This window comes from Rana temporaria, chromosome 2 (genome assembly GCF_905171775.1).
Source record: "Rana temporaria chromosome 2, aRanTem1.1, whole genome shotgun sequence".
Lineage (NCBI taxonomy): Eukaryota > Metazoa > Chordata > Amphibia > Anura > Ranidae > Rana > Rana temporaria.
In genome coordinates this window covers 124,856,984-124,871,873 of record NC_053490.1, presented here as the reverse complement: position 1 = coordinate 124,871,873, position 14,890 = coordinate 124,856,984, and the positions used below count along the sequence as shown (strand labels likewise).

The 14,890-nt window shown below is 47.1% G+C and overlaps 1 protein-coding gene across 14 annotated transcripts in view; it reads right to left on the bottom strand.

Moving 5' to 3' along the window:
- The window catches only part of R3HDM2 (R3H domain containing 2), a 172,165-nt gene that overhangs the window by 115,686 nt on the left and 41,589 nt on the right, over positions 1–14,890 (bottom strand). The window lies entirely within an intron of this gene.

Genomic DNA, 14,890 nt, shown 5'->3' with positions numbered 1-14,890 from the left:
AGTTCACCTTTCGGTGGACAAAGTTGTATAGCCAGCAGGGTCAATATAAAAATGAAAGCCCATACCTCATCATAAGATGACATATACATAAGGGTTCCCAAGCACAAGCCAACACATTTCATGACCCTTTTGCTTTAACCCTACATGCACATCCCATAGGATGTGTCAAACGGTTACACTTTATCACACAGAACAATTTCTCAGCAGGTACAAAGAGATCTTTGGGAACCAGTTTTAATAAACCAAAATCAATGCCTGGTGCAACAATTTGCCTGTATTTATGGGCTGAAGCTGAACTCCAAGCAGATAAAAAAAACGCAATTTGATGCAGATCAATATTTATGAATACATCCTAAAGTGTTTGTAACCTTAAATAAGGTCACTGGGAGCCCCTCTATTTTATGCAGCCATAATGCATAATTTTTTAAACAAAAGCCTCTAAATACCTTTTTTTTCCCCCCAGAGATCTTCAGGCCACGTGACTCCCAGTGGATCTCCTCTGATCCAAGGTTACATCGGGAGGGGCCGAGATCTCACGGATGTCAGCCAGGTGGCCACGTAACCACCGTGCTGGCTGCTCAGCCTCTCCCACTGTAGCCCTGGATAGAACGTGTAGCGTGGCCGGGTCACGTGACTGGCCTGAAGCTATCTGAAAAAAGGTATTTAATGGCATCGTTTTTTACACAGGGCATTATGGCTGCATAAAATAGAGGGGGCTCCCAGTGAAATTTGTAAAGGTAAATCTTCTGACAGCGGCAGGAAGGGGGGGAGGGGAGACACAAACACAGACTCCAAGCTGATAGGCAGGGAAAGAGCAGAGCAGCGGTTGACAGGCATGTAAACTGACCACAGTAATCAGGGCTTAGCAGCTCTGATTACCGTAATTAGTACACAGCATGGGACACAGGAACTGGCAGGATCAGCTAGCTTTTTTTTTTTTTTACAGTTTAGATTGGAGCAGATTAGACTGTGCCATTTAAACTGCTATAAAAAAGGTAACAGATTCTCTTTTTTTAGGGTTACACCCACTTACAACCAAGTCTGGGTGAACACATATGCGATGCAGGAACCAGCACGATTCCAGTGCGGGTTCCCGCATGGCATGTCACTCTTCTGCGAACCACAGTGGGTGTCAATAGAAAGTGAATGACACCTTCAGATGGGTTCGCAGATTGCAATGTGAACTGTCAAATGGTACAGTAATTGTATAGCATGGATGGGAACACGCATGTGATCCGATTCTAGTGCGGACCAAACAAGGGTCCTGCACGATTTTGATGCAAGAGAGATTTCCAGCCAGTTCGTATGGCTGAATTTGCATCGTACAGACATCGCATGTGATCTGCACAGCAATGCAGTGCGAATCACGTGCCATGTCTGTTCGCACCAGTGTGAACCTAGCCAAAAAGTATCCATTCCCAAACCCCCCCCCAGTACAGAAATGTGGTCTGGTATTAGTCCTTTGCAGTTTCAGTAAAGCAGATCTCAATCTGGGGGAGGGAGAAGCACCACAAGAAGCCAATTAGTTACACTGCAGTGTACAGAGCATGCAGATAGCAGAAGAGAACAGAATCACACAGAGATGGGTCCATCAATGTGTTGCTTCTCCCCTTCCCTGTCCAGTCACAAACTGGGGGTGGACAGGACACAGTATGTATTGCTTAACGCAGGAACTTAAGTTCCACTTTAAGGTTTCTTCGATTTCTCAGGATTTCATGAACGGGGTTTACAACCACTTCATGCAGGCAAGATTTTTTTGCAGGAGACACATATACAGTCTCTTCTGCAATGAAATGCCTTTATCTACCTGCTCTGTGTTCTCCAGTGTTGTAGACTGAGCTGTGCATGTGCAGCTCAACATACAGTGCTGGGCCCATCACCAAGTGCCAGGATAATTGCCTCCTACGCAACAGCAGAATTGAAGTTACCCCCTGCTGGCCAATGAAGAGGCCCAAAGCCCAGCACTTAGAAGATGCATGTGCCAACGAGGGACAGTTGGACAGGTAAGTATTCGCCCTTTCGTTACGCTTTAAGTGCAGCAGCAAAAAAAGCGGGTCTTCTGCCTTGGCAGAAAGGCCTAAGCTATGTGGCTTGACTGTGTAAATCTCAGAATGGAAAGAATACACAAATCTTTCTGCAGAGGAAACAGTACTGTGTACTGAACTGATTGTCTGGAATTCAACTTTAAAAGTAGAACCGCTGGCAAAACATTCCATATTAAATAAGAAACATGAATTATCAGTTACTTAATGGAATAAAAGATGCATTTAGGTGTGTAGAAGGAAAGCAGTCTATCTAATACAGCCTTATGACAACTAGAAGACTCAAAAGAGGTAGACAGTGGTAAGCCAGCCGTCAACTTCCTTTAAAGTTTAAGGACTACCTGGAGGAGGCGTGTCCAAAGTCTGCCCCGGGGGCCCAATCACGGGCCGCGTTCTGGGTTTTCAAAGGCCCGTCTGGTTATTTGGAAACATATAACTTTCGTGACCCACAACGATCTCCCAGCGCCGGGGCCATAAAAGATATATTTGCTGGCTGCCTTGGAGGGGACAGGGAGGAGGCGGGACGAGTGGCGTACATACAGGAGGAGAATTTCTTGCTTACGGGTGGCCTCTGTAATCGAAAGTCCCGTCTCCTGCGCTGCCATTGGATGACTGTTCTGTTGAAAGGAGGTGGGACTTTCTATTACAGAGGCTGCCGTGTAAACAGGAGATTTTCCTGTATGTAATCTTTTGGTGCTCATCATGCCCCCTCCAAGGCTGCAGATGGATAGGCATCAGGCTGCATTCCTGGCAATGGTGGGTGCTGCATTCCTGGCAATGGTGGGTCTGCAGATGGGCACTGACCCTTATTTTGCTTCACAGTTCTTCATTTAAAATTTTAAGTTTTTTTCCTGAAACTTACCTCTTAAAATAAAGGCGCATTTTATACGCCAATAAATACAGTATATCCAAATAACACGTTCATCTCTTTACTCACAGCCACAAAGGCAAGCGAATTCTTGTTGGGAAGTGTATTAGCTGCTCGAACGAACACACTTAAACTGAATTCTAATGGTTCAAAGCATGTCCGACAAAACGGTCAGCCCTCACGCATGTTTAGTTCATTAAATCTGGCCCTCTTTGAAAAAAAAGTTTGGACACCCCTGACCTGGAGACATCGGAACCCGAGGATGCCCAATTACAGTAAACTTTGTTATTTATGCCTTTGCCAACACCCTGTTAAACATGCCAGTAGTTTTGCAGTCTGAATCCATAACTTTGATGGTCATGGACCATCTTCTTGAAGAAGAATGCACCAAAAGAAGGCAGAAGTCAGTACTCCCAATCTACAAACTTGTTAGGTCAGTAACACAAGGAGTTGTGAAGATCGAGGATCAGCATTAGAGCCAGATAGCTAGCATGTTCATTAAGTGTAGTCAGCAACGAGAGCTTTCAAATTTCTTCTACCAGTTGCTAGTTTCTTTTCGTGCAACCCTGTGACTTGCTCGAAAAAATAAAAAAATTAAAAGCTGTACTATGCAAGGTTAGTTCGGCGACCTCCCCCCACTGAGCTGTTGTGTTTCGACAGGGGGGGCAGGGGGTGACAGATCACTCCGTTGGTCGGACGCTTCTGTCAGACAGACACAGGCAGAATGTCGGCTGGTATTTTTTGTTCCACAAATGTCTTCAACATTCTGCCTGTGTGTACGGTGGCTTTATATCCTATGAGCAGGGCTTATTTACACAAGGAAGGGCAAGAAAGGGGGAATGGGATAAAAGAAAAGAACCAACATAAAGGCAAACTTTTTCCAGTCTGGCTGATAAAAGTTTTATGCTAAAAAGACCACCACAGTAGTCAGCATTTACTTGAAATGTTGGTATACAGCCCATGTAAAAAAAAAAAATATCTCAATAGCTTTGCCATTTTATATAGGGAACTGGGGAGGGTAGGAAGAAATATGTGCTCATTATACAACCTTCAGCCATAACATATCTCAGCCCTTTGATCACTGAGGACACCAACATTAAATCTCCATGGATATCAAATATTCTGGTTGTCCCTATTCATTTTTTTTACAGCTGGGTGGAATGAAGTGGAAGCTGATGATGGGTTTGAATTGGGCTAATATGACATCGGAGTATTGGAACAAGGCAGTCTTTGACCCTCCCAGGCTGTGACTGGACAGTGAAAGGAAAAGCAGCACCGCAATGAGCTCATATGGTCACTCTACTTTCTCTTCCCATCAGCATGATTCTGGTCAGCACATGAATGTTTTGGTTCCTTGACCTGCTCCTTCCTCTCACATTCCAGGTCAAATTAAGGTACTTACACTGCTTGTACATAAGAAGCCCAATTGATGATGGATTAATAATTTCAGAACAGAATTAAAGGGGTTGTAAAGGTACAATTTTTTTCCTAAATAAAGGGATTTTTATATACAGCTTACCTGTAAAATCCTTTTCTTGGAGTACATCACGGGACACAGAGCAGCATAGCCATTACCATATGGGTTCTAGAGTCTACCTTCAGGTGATGGACACTGGCATTCTCAGAAAGGAAGTCCCCTCCCATAGTGGGAGTACCTCAGTTTTGTAGCAAGCAGTATGCCTCCCAAAGTCTTCCCCATAAGAGGGGTGGGAGCTCTGTGTCCCGTGATGTACTCCAAGGAAAGGATTTTACAGGTAAGCTGTATATAAAAATCCCTTTTTCTTTATCGTACATGACGGGACACAGAGCAGCATAGCCATTACCATATGGGATGTCTCAAAGCAATGCTCAATGAGGGGAGGGAGACATCACAAAAAGAAAAATCAATTTAAATTGAAATAAATCAAAGTAAGGGTGCCCCGGACCGGAGGATCCTATACTGCAGACCCGCCTGCCCAAAGGCTGCGTCAGCACTCCTAACGTCCAACTGATAAAACTTTGTGAACGTATGGACTGACGACCAGGTCGCAACCCTGCAAACCTGAGCCATGGAGATCTGGTGGTGCGCTGCCCAGGAGGCGCCCATGGCCCTAGTAGAATGGGCCTTCACCGACAAAGGAGGGGATAATCCCTTTAAGCCGTAGACCTGAATAATCAACTGTTTAATCCATCTAGAGATGGTGGACTTCGCTGCAGCCTGACCCTTCTTAGGTCCATCCCGTAGGACGAATAACACATCTGTCCTCCGAATCCCCTCTGTGGCCTTAAGATAGAACTTCATGGCTCTAACAATATCTAAAAAGGTATGCAGCAATCCTTCCTTTCTCGAAGTAGGCTTTGGAAAGAAAGATGGTAGGACCAAATCCTGGTTTAAGTGAAAATTAGATATGACTTTTGGTAGGAAGGACGGGTGAGGACGGAGAACCACTCTGTCCTTATGCAGAATGAGGTATGGTTCTCTGCAAGACAAAGCTGCCAGCTCTGACACCCTTCTAGCAGAAGCCATCGCTACCAAAAACACTAACTTCCTAGTTAGTAACAACAGCAGGACCTCTGCCAACGGCTCAAAAGGCTGTCCTTGCAGAGCAGATAAGACCAGATTTAGGTTCCATGGGCAAAGGGGTGTCTTGACCGGAGGATTAATACGCAAGACCCCCTGCAAAAAGGTTTTAACCAGAGAGAGTGGGTGGCCAAAGGTCTTTGAAACCAGATCGATTAAGGCCGAAATCTGTCCCTTGATAGTGCTTACTGCCAGGTTATTTTCTACTCCTAGCTGTAGAAATTGTAAAACCCTGTCAATGGTATATTTTCGGGGGTGCCACCTCTGGGACTCACACCAGACTACATAGGCCCTCCAAACCCTGTAATAAATTACTCTGGAGACTGGCTTCCTAGCCTTAATCAGAGTAGAAATTACCTGGCTAGACAGGCCTCTACCCCTGAGAATCAGGGATTCAGCTGCCAGGCCGTCAAATTTAGATGCCGTAAGGCAGGATGGAGGATCGGACCTTGAGAGAGTAGGTCTGGCCGAAGTGGGAGCGTCCAGGGCTTTCCCACCGCCATTCTCACGATTAGAGAATACCACGATCTCCGGGCCAAGCCGGAGCCACCAGAATAACTGGTCTGTGCTCTACCCTGATTCTGCGTAGCAGGCGGGGCAGCAACTGTAACGGGGGAAACGCATACAGTAGATTGAACTGAACTGATGCCAGGGGCAAACCAACGCATCGGTTCCGCAGGCCAACAGATCCCTTGACCGGGACATGAACCCGTCTAGTTTCTTGTTGAATCTTAATGCCATGATGTCTACATCTGGAAATCCCAACCTCTGGCAAACCTCCTGGAAGACTTGGGGGTGGAGAGACCACTCCCCCGGGAGCAATTGCTGGCGATTTAGAAAATCTGCCTGTAAGTTGTGCACTCCGGGGATGAATATTGTCAAGATACAGGGAACATTAGCCTCTGCCCATAAAAAGATCAAGTTCACCTCCTGAGCGGCTTGACTCTTCGTGCCCCCCTGGTGGTTTATATATGCCACGGCTGTGGCATTGTCGGACTGCACTCTCACCGGTGACCCCTATAAACTGGGGGTCCAAGCCTCTAGGGCTAACCGTGCAGCTCGGATCTCCAAGGCATTGATGGGTAGGAGTCTCTCCGACTCCGACCAAATTCCCTGTTGGGTCATTCCGTCTAGAACCGCCCCCCAACCTGTCAGGCTGGCATCCGTGGTTACTACCCTCCAGGTAACGGGGCTGAAGGACTTTCCCTTCCGCAGGTTCTGAGGGACCAACCACCAGCACAGACCTTGCCGCACCCTTGCAGAGAGGATCAAAGGAGGATCCAAGGTCTGCTCCCTCTTGTTCCAAGCCGAAAGAATGGCTGCCTGCAGGATTCGGGTGTGGAACTGAGCGTATGGTACCACCTCGAAAGTGGCCACTAGCTTGCCCAGTAACCGCATACATAGGCGAACGGTTGGTTCTCTCTTGCTCAGAACCAATTGGATCAGTTTCCTGACCGATTCGATCTTTGCTTGAGGTAAGAATATCTTCTGGCGCTCTGTGTCCAGCAGCATGCCGAGGTATTCCAACCGTTTCGTGGGCCTTAAGGCCGACTTTTCTCGGTTTAAAACCCAGCCGAAGGCCTCGAGGTACTGAACCGTGAGGGCTACTGCCTGATCCAGGCTGATAGCTGAACGATCTATGATTAGGAGGTCGGCCAAGTAAGCCAATACCGTGACCCCCTGTGTCCTTAGATTGGCTAGGACGGGAGCCAGGACTTTTGTAAAGACCCGGGGGGCCGTGGCCAGCCTGAACGGGAGAGCTACAAATTGGTAGTGGCGTTGAGCCACCGCGAAGCCCAGGAACCTGTGATGTGCCCGACAAATCGGTACATGAAGGTATGCGTCCTTTATGTCCATCGACGCTAAAATAATTGTACCGTTGCAAGGTGGCGGCCACCGAGCGAATGGATTCCATCCGAAAAGGGCGAACCTTTAGAAAAAAGTTCAAACCCTTCAGGTCTAGAATTGGCCTGACGTCACCATTGGGTTTTGGTATGATGAAGAGATTGGAGTAAAAACCCAGCCCGCATTCCTGGGCTGGTACCTCCACAATCACCCCCTGGAGTATGAGGCGATCCAAGGCGGCTAGAAGCGACGCCCTTTTTACCGGATCGCTTGGCAAACTTGACTCCTGAAAATGAGGAGGGGGGTGGGGGGGGGTGGAGTCCCAAAACTCCAGTTTGTAGCCTACGACCACAGACGAGAGGACCCATTTGTCAGGAAATCTGGCTTCCCAAACTTCTGAAAAGAATTGAAGCCTTCCCCCCACCCGAATGAGTGGGGGCGCCCCTTCATAATGCTGATTTGGGGGCAGGCTTTGCTGGCTTGCGAGACCAGGGTCTCTTGCCACCTGAGGTCTGTCCTTGCGGCTTATTGCCATAGCCTGATCGTGATACTGCCTGGAGGCTGAGGGCCCTGGGGCTGGTGACACCTGCCTCTTAAACGTGGGGCCCCGAGCTCTCTTCTTCACAGGCAGGAGAGTGCTCTTGCCACTGGATATTGTCTGAATATACTTATCCAGATCCTCTGCGAATAGTCTTCCCCCATGAAAAGGGAAACCCGCCAATAACTGTTTGCACGGAGTTTCAGCCGACCAGTTCTTTAACCATAAGAGCCTTCGCATATGCACCAAAAATAGTGACAAACTTCCGAGAAGCCTGTTGGATGGAGTATTTTATAGCGTCTACCGCAAAACACAGGGCTCTAGGGAGGTCAGCCAGTTCTCGAGCCTGATGAGCCAGAACATCCTTTAACATCTGTTTTGTCTGGTCCTTCAAGGCCTGACAAATGCCAATAGCAGACACCGCCGGCTGTACCACTGCGCCTGCCGTGGAAAAGGAAGCCTTCAGCAGGGTTTCCAAGCGCTTATCGACCGGATCCTTGAACATCTGCATGTTCTCAACCGGGCACGTTAAGGACTTATTGACGCAGGAAATGGCTGCATCCACAATAGGGAGCGCCCACTTCTTTGAAAATCTTTCTTCCATAGGATAGAGGAAAGAGAACCTCTTAGGGGGAATAAAAATTCTGTCAGGCCTCACCCAATCCTGAAATATCAGGTCCTCCAAAAGAGGGTGGACTGGGAAGACCGCGTTACTTAGTGGCGCCTTCAAGGAGCCCAAAGAAGATACCGCGGGACCCTGCGGTTCTGGTAAAGGCAGTTTAAATGCCGAGCGGACCATGTACGTTAAGGACTGAATCCACAGACCCTCTGGCTGGGAGGCAGAAAATGTTTCCTCTATAGTGGACTCCTCCACGTTGGAACCGTCAAGGTTCTGTTCTGCTTGATCCTCATGCGACTCCAACTCCTCTGGGGAGAGGACCTCCGCATCCGAGGACGCGAACCTAGGAGACAGGGATCTAACCCGTTTCCTCCCTGAAACCGAGTTGGCAATTAAAATTGCCAATCTTTGTTCTAGCCCACCCAAGGTGGTCGCTAGCATCTCCTCCGTGAAATACACAGGGTTGGGTTGGATAGGGCCAGCCACAGCACCTAGCAACCCCGATGGCTCATCCAAGGCAGCTTCCTCTGGTCTTTCAGGAGAGGATGGACCCGGCGGAGCCTGACCAAGATCCTCAGAGCCTGAGGGGGAACCCTTTTGTTTTTTAACATTTTTAGCATTCTTTGCTGTTCGAGCCTTTGGGAGCCATACTACAATATTGAGGCACTCCGCTGACAACAACTAACTGTCGTAGCAAGAAAACAAACCCAGGGAAGGGGAGTATTAGGAAGAACCTATCGCCCCTGCCCCTAGAAAGGTATAACATCGAGGAATCTTAATACCACCTTCCTATGCGATGTGATAGCTGAGCTAAAACAAACTCAGGCTGCTGTAAGAGACCCCTGGCTTAACAAAAAAATGGGGGGGGGGGGGGGCGAGCACCAGGTAGCAAGCTGAAATGACTGTTTACAGGGTATAGAGACATAGTTAACTGGTTCCTTTTAAAAACTATTAAAAATTGATAAAAATCAATCATATAATGTACCTGTAGTTTCGTTTTTGCAGGTTTCCTGCTTCTCTGCTGTACAGAGCCACAGAGCCAATACAGGGCAGTGATGGTTTGGAAAACGAAACTGATTGGTGCTGAGGGGTTTTAGACACACAGTAATCACACCTCCTTGATTAGTGACCACAGAGAGAAAGCTCCCAGCACTGTGGTTATCAGGAAACAGACAACCAGGAAGTGTGGAGATCAGAGAAGAATTACAGCAACTTGAGAGCAAAAACTAACAATGAGAACATGAAAACAGCACTGCAGTAAGGTAAAAGGAAGCTATTAAGATAAAAAAAAAATTCCTTTACAAACCCTTTAAGATCCATAGTGGAAATATAAATGTCTGCAGTATCAGTTGGCTTTCGTTTGGCTTTTTAGTTAAATTTTACTTGTTGCCCACTAAGGAGTCAGCTTATGTAAGTCCCAATGCTGATTATTACACTGCATAGCCCTCTTTCCTTTATGCATTACATTAAAACTACATATGTGATCACAATGTAGGCAAAGGCAATAAATACTTTTTCACAAGTGGTAAACATGCAAGTTATAAATTGGTCTCCTCGCATTGCTTCTTTGCCATCATCTTCTATATTGGTTGACCCAATTCTAGCATACAGCTTTACACTGTGCAGTGTGATAATTGCAAATCTCTCAAAATAGTTTGGCTGCCATTTCACCAGTTTGTGTTCTCCAGCTATTCAGAGATCAGCTCAGCATGGTGTCATACATTTAAAATCAAGGTGAAGGAAAGGACGAGAAAAAAAATCTTGTTGAGAAAAAATAAAAAATCTCTGAAATCTGTTACATTGCATTTCACAGATGTAGACTGACAATAAACACAATTGGAAATTTGAGAATAGACAAACTGTCAGAACCAATTATAATTTACCTACAAATACAATTAAATGGAAGAAAAATAACTAATAAAAAAGGGGCAGGCAACCTGCCTGCTTTGCGTCTATATTTAATCCAGGGTTATTCATACAGTAAATCTGTCAGCACAACTAAAATAATTGCCAATACATTTGCCAAGTACAAGTGACGAATTCCTTAGTTCTAAGGGCCATCCCCTTAATGTGTGTGAGAAATGTGAGGTAGGCGAGTAGTACAGAATCATGAAGCAAGAAGTCCACAATCCCACCAAAAGCAGGAAAGAGAAAAAAGGCTTATGCCCTGTACACACGATCGGAAATTTCGTCAGCAAAGTCCGATGTGAGCTTTTGAACGGAAATTCCGACCGTGTGTATGCTCCATTTGACTTTTGCTATCGGAATTATTGGCAGCAAAAGACAGAGCTGGTTCTCAAATTTTTCAATGGAAAATCCGATCGGCTGTAGCAATTCCAACGAGCAAAATTCTGACGCATGCTCTGAAGCATTGAACTTCGTGTTGTACGTGATCGCGTTCTTGACGGTTGAAAGCCCAGAGAACTTGTGACCGTGTGTATGCAAGCCAAGCTTGAGCAGAATTTTGTTTCCGACGGAAAATCCGATCGCGTGTATGGGGCATTAAAGCGGAATTACAGCCCGCCCCTTTAAAAATGAAAAATCAGCAGCTACACATACTGTAGCTGCCGACTTCTAACATAGGACACTTACAGTATCTCACAAAATTGAGTACACCTCACACACTTTAGATTTAAATTTAGATTTTATTCCATATTTTCATGTGACAACACTAAAGAAATGACATTTGGTCATAACGTAAAGTAGTGAGTGTACAGCTTGTATAACAGTGTAAATTTGTTCTCCCCTCTAAATAACTCAACACACAGCTATTAATGTCCAAGCCACTGGCAACAAAAGTGAGTACACCCCTAAGTGAAATGGTCCAAATTGGGCCCAAAGTGTCAATGTTTTATGTGGCCACCATTAGTTTTTCAGCACCGCCTTAACCCTCTTGGGCATGGAGTTCACCAGAGCTTCACAGGTTGCCACTGAAATCCTCTTCCACTCCTCCATGACGACATCATGGAGCTGGAAGATGTTAGAGACCTTCACCTTACCTTGGGGTTCCCCCACAGATGCTTAATAGGGTTTAGGTCTGGAGACATGCTTGGCCAGTCTATCAACTTTAACCCTCAGCTTCTTTAGCAAGGCAGTGGTCATATCGGAGGTGTGTTTGGGGTCATTATCGTGTTGGACTACTGCCCTGCGGCCCAGGGGGAGGGGGATTATGCTCTGCTTCCGTATGTCACTGTACATGTTGGCATTCATGGTTCCCTCAATGCACTGTAGCTCCCCAGTACCGGCAGCACTCATGCAGCCCCAGACAATGAAATTCCCACTACCGTGATTGTAGGCAAGACACACTTGTGTTTGAACTCCTCGCCTGGTTGCTACCACCTACGCTTGACACCATCTCAACCAAATGACCACCATCTCAACTCAAACCATGACACTCCCACCACAATGCTTGATCATTTGAACCAAATAATTGTAATCTTTGTCTCATCAGACCACAAAACATGGTTCCAGTAATGCTTGTCCTTAGTCTGCTTGTCTTCAGAAAACCGTTTGTGAGCTTTCTTGTGCACCATCTTTAGAAGGTTTCCTTCTGGGACGAAAGCCATGCAGATCAATTTCATGCAGTGTGCGGCGTATGGTCTGAGCATGGACAGGCTGACCCCTCAATCTCTGCAGCAATGCTGGCAGCACTCATGTCTATTTCCCAAAGATAACCTCTGGATATGACGCTGAGCACGACTCAACTTCTTTGGTCGACCATGTGGAGGCCTGTTCCGAGTGGAACCTGTCCTGTTAAACTTCTGTATGACCTTGGCCACCTGGCTGCAGCTCAGTTTCAGGGTCTTGGCAATTTTCTTAAAGCCTAGGTCAGTGGTTCTCAACCATGTCCTCAAGTACCCCCAACAAGCCATGTTTGCAGGTTTTCCTTTATATTGTACATGTGCTCTAAATCAGAGTCAATGGCTTGGTATTTTGGAGAGCTATTTTATCCAAGTGAAATTCCAACATGGCCTGTTGGGGGTATTTGAGGACAGGGTTGAGAACCACTGTCCTAGGCCATCTTTATGTAGAGCAGTGGTTCTCAACCTGGGGTTAGGGACCCCCTCAGGGGTCAAATGACAATTTGCCAGGGGTCACGGAATCCTGGGCTGAGCCTCAAAAACAGGAAGGCCAACTACCATCAATGCATTTTGGGCTTGAAACTCTCCAAGCTAAACGGAGGATGGACTTTTTTGAACTAGACACAGAGGATATGTGGGAATACCATTTTTTCCAATTAGTGGCAGTCAAGGATCGCTCAATTCAATTCAGGATTCTACACCGGGTGTATTTAACGCCACAGCGGCTGAACACAATTTATCCTGGAGTCTATCCTAGCTGTTAGAAATGTGAGGCCGGTTTTTGTCATATGTTGTGGTCCTGTCCCAAAGTGCACCCTTTCTGGGTAGAGGCGACAATTTATAGCCTTGCTGTTAACAATCCCAATGCCGCAGACTTTACCAGTCTGCCTGGTGGGCGCTTTAGCGCACTGCACAGCAACCAAGACCCTCATAGGACTTCTGCTCTTTTACGCCCGTAAAGCAATATTACTAAAATGGAACCAGATGCGCCCTCTCACGCCCGAACTCTTGGAAAGCCTTGGTCAATTCTACAATACCATTATATAAAGCCACATATGACTCCCGTGGGTGTATTGCTAAATTCGACAAAGTGTGGAAATTATGGCTTTGCCTCCACTAATGCTGCTCAAGAATAGACGGTTTATCTGATACACATTAACTACCCCTTCCATGCTAACACCTGCCAAGACCCTCCAGACACCCATATAGTTGAACCCTTAGTATTTTAGGCCTAGTACAGTACCAAAGTTCCCTCTTGGAGGGAGGAGGCACAGCAGAGATTTTTGTTTGCAGAAGCAGCAGCCTGCAGGTAATGAGATGCACCATATACCCACGATTAAGATCATGTCAACGATTCAATTTGATTCCGCAATGCATCACGATTGCAGCGCAAGTGCGCATGGCTCTCCCCCCGAAATACTAAAGGAGATGGTCAGAGACTGCAGACATGCTACAGGAGATGGTCAGAGACTGCAGACATGCTACAGGAGATGGTCAGAGACTGCAGACATGCTACAGGAGATGGTCAGAGACTGCAGACATGCTACAGGAGATGGTCAGAGACTGCAGACATGCTACAGGAGATGGTCAGAGACTGCAGACATGCTACAGGAGATGGTCAGAGACTGCAGACATGCTACAGGAGATGGTCAGAGACTGCAGACATGCTACAGGAGATGGTCAGAGACTACAGACATGCTACAGGAGATGGTCAGAGACTGCAGACATGCTACAGGAGATGGTCAGAGACTGCAGACATGCAACAGGAGATGGTCAGAGACTGCAGACATGCTACAGGAGATGGTCAGAGACTGCAGACATGCAACAGGAGATGGTCAGAGACTGCAGACATGCTACAGGAGATGGTCAGAGACTGCAGACATGCTACAGGAGATGGTCAGAGACTGCAGACATGCTACAGGAGATGGTCAGAGACTGCAGACATGCTACAGGAGATGGTCAGAGACTGCAGACATGCTACAGGAGATGGTCAGAGACTGCAGACATGCTACAGGAGATGGTCAGAGACTGCAGACATACAACAGGAGATGGTCAGAGACTGCGGACATACAACAGGAGATGGTCAGAGACTGCGGACATACAACAGGAGATGGTCAGAGACTGCGGACATACAACAGGAGATGGTCAGAGACTGCGGACATACAACAGGAGATGGTCAGAGACTGCGGACATACAACAGGAGATGGTCAGAGACTGCGGACATACTACAGGAGATGGTCAGAGACTGCGGACATACTACAGGAGATGGTCAGAGACTGCGGACATACTACAGGAGATGGTCAGAGACTGCGGACATACTACAGGAGATGGTCAGAGACTGCGGACATACAACAGGAGATGGTCTATATTTTTCCTCCATACAGCCCAGTCCCTGCCTGCAGTGACAATGACTTATGACAGGTGACACATCAGATTACACTACATGCCTGTACCCCCGGATCACAGCACCCTCCTCCTCTGTACTTACATGTTGCTCTGCGCACAGAGGATGATTGGAGGGAACCTACTTGTGTCATTGCAGCCTTGTAATGAGATAGGCGATCTGCCCGCTCACCATCCCCCGATCTCCATTCCAGCTGTCGTCCATTCTCTCGTCAGCAGGATGTTTGTATATGCCGCACCAATGTGACTGACTGCCCGGTCCGCCTCTCCACTCTGCTCTCACGTCTCTCCTGGCGTCAGCCCCGCCCACTGAGAACGCTCCGTTCAGATGTTACCTTGTGTTTGTATATGGCGCGCTCATGTGACTGCCCGGCCCACCTCTCACGTCTCTCCTGGCGTCAGCCCCTCCCGCCTTTCTACTGATCTGATAGTTA